Below are 6,000 nucleotides of genomic sequence, written 5' to 3'. Positions count from 1 at the left end.
ACTTAGCGGGAGACACGCGCGAACACCTGTAAAGTGAAGAATAGTGTTATTTCACTGTGTTCTTACAAGTAAAACATCTGCAAACATCTGGAATTTTTTTTTTGCACTGTTCTTTTACTGTTCAGTTTTATTAAAAAAAATGCTCGGGTCTCCCATTGACTTCAATGGGGCTCGTTATTCGAGACGAGCACTCGAGCATCTGGAAAAGTTCGTCTCGAATAACGAGCACCCGAGCATTTTAGTGCTCGCTCATCTCTAATTTGTATCTTTCTAATAGTTTCACCCCCTACTTTTCACCTCAATTGCCAAAAGTGTTCTTATTATACTTGACTATTTTATGCATCTGCTTCTGGCTGCCACAAGGAGGTCAAACTTTTTGGTACCGTGCTTTGGGTATACCTTTGGTACAGAAACTCCATCTATTGTATCTTCACCCTTGTTGGGAGGTCTTGATCCCGGGAAATGTTCGTGAACTCTGGTAGTTAACTCTCCAAGGGCTAGAGGCTATGAAGCTGTTCTGGATGGGGTTGCTATTTAGTTCCTATATGTGTCAATGGAGAATCACCCCAAAAAATTCCCGATAACTTCCCGTCATTCCGCAAGGGAAAATATTTTCGGATTATTTCATGTGGAATTTGTGTCAGTCCTGTAATCCGTTTCTGTTTTCTCCGTTTTCTATTTGCTTTTTATACAAATTTGTCTTGCAACAATAAAAGAATAACTATAGCAGCCGAGTTATAAAGGTCTATTGTGCAAGAATTTATAGTGGCTCATTAGGTTCAAGTTTTCATTAAAATCAGAATGTCCATACAATGCACCAAAAATTACGGTTGAAAAACTTTTTGCTAAACTTTTTGACATGTAACTGAAACTGAGAACACGTTTTCTTATGATCTTATTTCTGGAGATAAGCCAGCATTGAATTGCAGGCAAAGCATCTTCTACTCTCTACACGATGCTCTCTACTGTGTGCAGACTCTATGATGTTTTGTGAGGTCTCTCTCTTGAACAGGAATTAGGCCGATCTCTTGTGTCAACTTTTCGATGATTTTTGATGTTCCTCTCAGTAAAAATTGACCCGTTACACTCTGAACAGAGAAAAGATCTCCATTGTTAGGGTATTTTGATCAGACTTTCTTGTTGACTTATGACTTTCTGCAATGGGAGCGAGAAAAAAAGAGTTGGATCCTAAAATATGTCCCATATTCACCACAGAATTATGTTTTTTCTCAGTGTGGCTTCTCTGAATTTTAATAAGATTTTTGTGGTTCCTTACACTCTCGCACACAAAACTTGTATGCCGGTTACCTGCGTTTGGCAGGGTATTTGGATGGTGTTGGTGATGCTAGTTACTGCTGTTGGACCCCGCACAGCGTCCGTACTAGGCGGCTTCAGCTGATGCCCCCTTCGCCGTGCAGCCTTCCGCTGGCCAGACCTCAGCATCAGTATTGATTGTGGTGGGTTTTTCCTGCATTTCGGCAGCCTGGTGACTCCTTGCTACTGGCGCTAATGGCAGCCTGGAACAACCTGCGCTCTATTGTGCTCAGCCAGGAGACCAAGCTTCCTGGTGCAGGTGATCCCCCACAGGTACCGGCATGGGAGAGAGAGGGTGGCATGCAGACCTACCAGGCTCCGAGGCAGCTCACCCTATGGTGATGGTTTCGGCCATATTACAAACCGGTGTGGAGGCTGCTGTGTTGGTGGTTTGGGCCCACCAGCGCCTCAGCCACAGTGTGATCAGGCCGCAGGATGGATGGTTTGGGCCTAATGTGTCTCGACCAGCCACAACATGTCTATAAATGAGGATTGGCGAAAGAGTTCCGCCCGATGTCAGAGAGGTGCTATGCTAAAAAATGCTAAAAACCATAACCAAGAAAGAGTTACGATAATAAAGTCTGATTATTAGCTATTAAACCCCCCTGGAAATGATGTACCTGAAAAGTGGATCTCAGGGCAAAGAAGAGGTTAACACCCGCGATCGGTGCAAGCAGAAAATATGAGATATTATATAATTTTGTGCAATCCTATTATGAAACCAGCGACCATAGCCGTCATCCTTTTACAGATCCCATTACCTCTGTACGGCTGCACAGATACTAAACATGACCCACTTTATCATCACAGCGGAAACAATCTTTTCCTTTACATATTCTTTATTATAATTTTATACAGGAAAAATAGAGAAGTAGATGTAGGTTATATCCACAATATCATTTACATACAAAACAGAATTTCTCTAGTACAAGTAATATACAGATAATTTACCTCAGAATCAAAATCATACTATAACTACTGCAAATAATAATAATGATCATTATTATTGTTATTATTTATGATTTTACCGGTGTCCCAAGATAATATCCGATATCCGTTCACCTCTTACCCTTAATATACAGTAATATACAGAAAATTTACCTCAGAATCAAAATCGTTCTATAACTACAACAAGTAATAATAATGATCATTATTATTGTTATTATTTATGATTTTAACGGTGTCCCAAGATAATATCCGATACCCATTCACCTCTTACCCTTAATATACATTAATATACAGAAAATTTACCTCAGAATGACAATACTAATACTATTACTCCTGCTAATTATTATTTTATTAATAATTATTTTTCCAGTTCTCTTAGGATAATATCTGATATCCATTCACCTCTTACCCTTAATACAGTAATATACAGAAAATTGACCTCAAAATGACAATACAGGCGGTCCCTTACTTAAGGCCACCCAACTTACAGACGACCCCTACTTAAAGACGGACCTCTATTGAAGTCTCTGGATGTTACTATAGTCCCAGGCTGCAATGATCAGCTGTAAGGTGTCTGTAATGAAGCTTTATGGATAATCCTTGGTGCAATTACAGCAAACAATGTTGAAACTCCAATTGTCACTGGGGCCAAATATTTCTTTGTCTGGATCTACAATGATAAAATATTTAGTTTTGGCTTACATACAAATTCAACTTAAGAACAAACCTATGGAACCTGCCTTGTACGTAACACGTGGACTACCTGTAATAATATTACTACCTCTACTACTATTATTATTATTATTACTATGATCAGAGGGTTACAGGATAATATCTGATACCCCTCACCTCTCACCCTTTATATACAGATAATTTACCTCAGAATGACAATAATAACTATTAATTACTATATGATAAATCCCTCACCTCATATACGTAATCTATAGTGATATAATGATAATTTACCTCATAATATCCTAATAACATCTCATCCTTCATGAGGTACTATAGGAAAACCTCCTCACCCATCACACATTATAATATACATTAATATGGAGGCGATTACCTCAGAATCATTTTGTTCATGTCACTGGATCCTTTTTTAGAACCTCTTCATGCCACAGTAGAAAAAAATTTGACTTCTATTACATATAGGAAGCTGTGAGGAGACATCAGGGGCGTAACTATAGGGGGTGCAGAGGTTGCGGTCGCACCCGGGCCCAAGAGGTTTAGGGGGCCCTTATGGTGTCACTTTCCCATATGAGAAGACTAGTACTATAAACCATTAATTATAGTCGGGGCCTGGCACAGACTTTACACTGGGGCCCATCAGCTTCTAGTTACGCCACTGGGAGACATCAATGTTCACCGACCTCACATCTGGTTCACTCTATGGTTTTCATCAGACTGAAATTTTATACATCCATAAATTGTATTGTACAGCAATGGTCGCCATATAACCGGCGCATTAATCTCCAGCCTCAGCTACATACTGTGTATGAATAACTTCCTCCAATTCAATGCAATATCATAATCAGGTTAGATCATAGGCAGCCGGGGGTGCGCTGCCACCATTTACCATCCCTAATGTTTTCTATAGTAACTGCTACATGTCCCCCCCCCAGAGTGAGACCCTTGTAATGATCAACGAGCAAGAAGAAGCAGCATGTAGCTGTCACCGACTTCCCAGACTATAATATATCAGCTATATACTTATTTTACCTCAGGGATGTGTAGCAATGCTAACAGATCCCGCATGCATATGATTTGCTGCACCGTATCAAGTGCAATACCACTAACAGGACTAAAAAATTAAAAAAAATGTATAAAAAAAAATAAAAACGACCCATAGAGAAAAAAAAATGAAGTAATTCACAAATAGATAACATGTCGGCGCATAGGTCATTGATCGAGGGACAATTACTGATGCCAGATTTGAAGTCAAGAATGTTTTTGTCTGACTTTGAGGTAAAATGGCTCCTGCCTCGTTTAGAGATCTTTAGTTTTTCTGGAATCTACATTTCAGGCTAATAGTTTGAACCGGATGGACATATTTTCTAGTTCAAACATGTGGTCCCATAGGGAATAAATGAACCAGCACCATTCAGAGGGAAAAGTATAAGACCCTTAGCCTTGTGAAGAGAAGAGAGTGCCCAAACTTCAACCGAAACCTACTTTTATGTCGCCAAGTGTCAACGTGACAATTTAGCAGTAACTTATTGATTACAAGTTTAAATCGTATTGGCATCCTAAGGACACCAATACAATAGAAACAAGATGGAGAAATTTAGATTGCATCTTCCTTCCAGGGTCCCCTGTAGAGGCAATATCAGGAGACCCAGAGCAGGAGCTCCAATGATAATACATCTCTGTCCACACATTCTCGCTTCTCGTGTAGTCCTGGCAGCCAAGGAAGGGTCGCTTTAAAGCAGTACTGAGCAGTCTTGGACTGCAGGAGGATGCCTTAATTCCTGTCTGGCAAATTCTGTGTTGGGGTACAGGCATGGGTGCCCAGAGAAAGGCACCCATGACATAGGTTCGCCACCACTGCTATAGGGATAAGTTATCATGGTACGACAACCCCTTTATTGGCATTTTTTTTACATTTTGTATTCTTCCTGTACTTATACAAGGACTTTCATTAAAATTATATACTTTGTAGAAATTATATTTAGAAAAATAACTTAGATGTCCCCCATTTTAGCATTGGCATCCCAATTCAACTTCAACTTTTGACTGCCGACAAGAGTTGCTGATAGACCCTACTTTTGTTTATGGATCTCAGTCGAAGCCTGTGATTAGGCTAAAAATTCCCTCATTGTTTAACTCTTTAGGGAAGTTAGACATTCCTTTAAGAAAAAGTAAATGAAAAAAAACAGATTTCATAATATCACAAGGGCTTGGTAAAGCTGCGTGAGATGTCAATTCACACCTCAAGAACTTGCACCCATCTCCAGACTAGGATTCCCTATCCTGGTACCACTTTGGTTCCATTCTGATACCAAGGGATTGGAGAGGTGGGCACTTGCTAGACTAATGTTTAAAGAAGTGAATGAAGTGAGTCACCTCTCGATTCACTCCTCTCCTGGATGTGGAGGCCATGGACTGTCTCACTAAGTAAGATGGGAGTCAGGGAAGTCTATCAGTGGGTTGAGTGGTGACCTATTTCAGTCAGTGTTAGACTGGGTGACGTTCCCCTAGTGCAGTGGTGGCGAACCTATGGCACGGGTGCCAGATGTAGCACTCAGAGCCCTTTCTGTGGGCACTCAGGCCATTGCCCGAATTTCACCAAATATGACCAAATCCACCAAATCTTCCTGCAGTCCCAAGCAACTTAAAAGATGCTGCTCTCAGCGCTATTTTAAAGTGACACTTTGTTGGCTGTTTGGAACTGCAGGAAAAGTGAGAAGGTGTTGACAGAACTGCATTATCTTGGAGGTCCTTCTACTGGATCCACCATTCTTCCTGGAGAGAAGCTGCAATGATGGTCTGAATTTGTCCTCCTTCTTTTAACCGTATTGGTTGCCTCAGGGGGGCCAATACAATTGAATGATGTTGAAGAACAGGTAGCAACAAGTTACTACTTAAAATGCCCTGCTGGCACTTCATGGTAAATAAGTGGATTCTGGTTGTAGTTTGGGCACTCGGTCTGCAAAAGGTTCGCCATCACTGCCCTAGTGTTTCCTGTGGTGTTGGCAGAGACCCAAAAAAGACAGTGGAACCCGATTGGGAGCAGTG

The sequence above is a fragment of the Engystomops pustulosus genome, chromosome 2, assembly GCF_040894005.1.
Source record: "Engystomops pustulosus chromosome 2, aEngPut4.maternal, whole genome shotgun sequence".
Lineage (NCBI taxonomy): Eukaryota > Metazoa > Chordata > Amphibia > Anura > Leptodactylidae > Engystomops > Engystomops pustulosus.
The sequence above is the reverse complement of the archived record's forward strand: the minus strand, read 5'-3'. Positions refer to the sequence as shown.